This window comes from Chionomys nivalis, chromosome 10 (assembly GCF_950005125.1).
Source record: "Chionomys nivalis chromosome 10, mChiNiv1.1, whole genome shotgun sequence".
Classification (NCBI taxonomy): Eukaryota; Metazoa; Chordata; class Mammalia; order Rodentia; family Cricetidae; genus Chionomys; species Chionomys nivalis.
Window position 1 is genome coordinate 18,838,600 of NC_080095.1, and position 1,070 is coordinate 18,839,669.

The window sequence follows — 1,070 nt, forward strand, 5'->3', positions numbered from 1 at the left end:
ACTGATACACCTACCTGGGTCTCAGAGTCATTAGGAACCGTCTGTTAGGGAGGAAGAGCAGTAGCTGAAGGGGACCTAGGAGTATATTAGCCAACAGCTAAGTGAGAAGATACAGTCCACACCTAGAGGTGGAAAAAGTAGGAGGAGGGTAGTGTGTCCTAGAGATCAGCCTGGACCATCAGAGGGCTGGCCTCACAGTCTGCAGTCTTTCAGCTACTTCATCTTATAAACACCACAGCCTTGACCTAAATTACTCAGTTTTGAGTGTACATGCTGAGAATGATGAGAATGACTCCACATTTTGGTACCACAAGTCAACACCATCGGCCAGCATATCAGAAGGGTACAATATCAAGTCATAATAGAAGCACCAGACATGAATCACACTGGATGGAACCAGCTTACCTGGGACTGTAAAATGAGCACTCGGCTAATGAGATGGCTCAGTGAGGAAAGGTGCTTGTTGCCAAACTATCAGCCTGAGTTCAAACCCTGGAACCCACAGAGAGGAAGGAGTCAATTCCTTCAACTTTTTCTCTGACCTCCACTCGAACCCACCCAACTCACAGGCCACCTCAAAAGCCACCGCACAGGCCTGCACTTGTGGTTCCTAAGATTCACGTGGTCCCCAATAGCCTCTTCCTGTGTCAGTTCTCTGCCTTCTGTACAGCCTTGCTTAAACTAGAATCCTCTTTAGCCCTCTTGGGTTCTGCCATAAATGTATAGTTGTGTGATGTGTGAAGTGTAATGAGAGTGAAATGTAGGTGGTTGTTTTCTGTTGTTGTCTTTTGGGGGCCCGCTACCCAGCTCCCAAATAAACACACAGATGCTTATTATTACTTATAAATGCCCGGCCTTAGCTTGGCTTATTTCTTACCAGCTTTCTGCAACTTAAATTATCCCCTCTACCTTTTGCCTCTTGACTTTTACCTTTGCCTCTGGGCTTTTACTTTTCTCTATTTCTGCATATTTTACTTTCGCTCTTTCTCCGTGGCCAGCTGTGTAGCTGACTGGCTCCCAATGTCTCCTCCTCCTCTTCTGCTCCTCTTTCCTTTTCTTCCCAGCCTTCT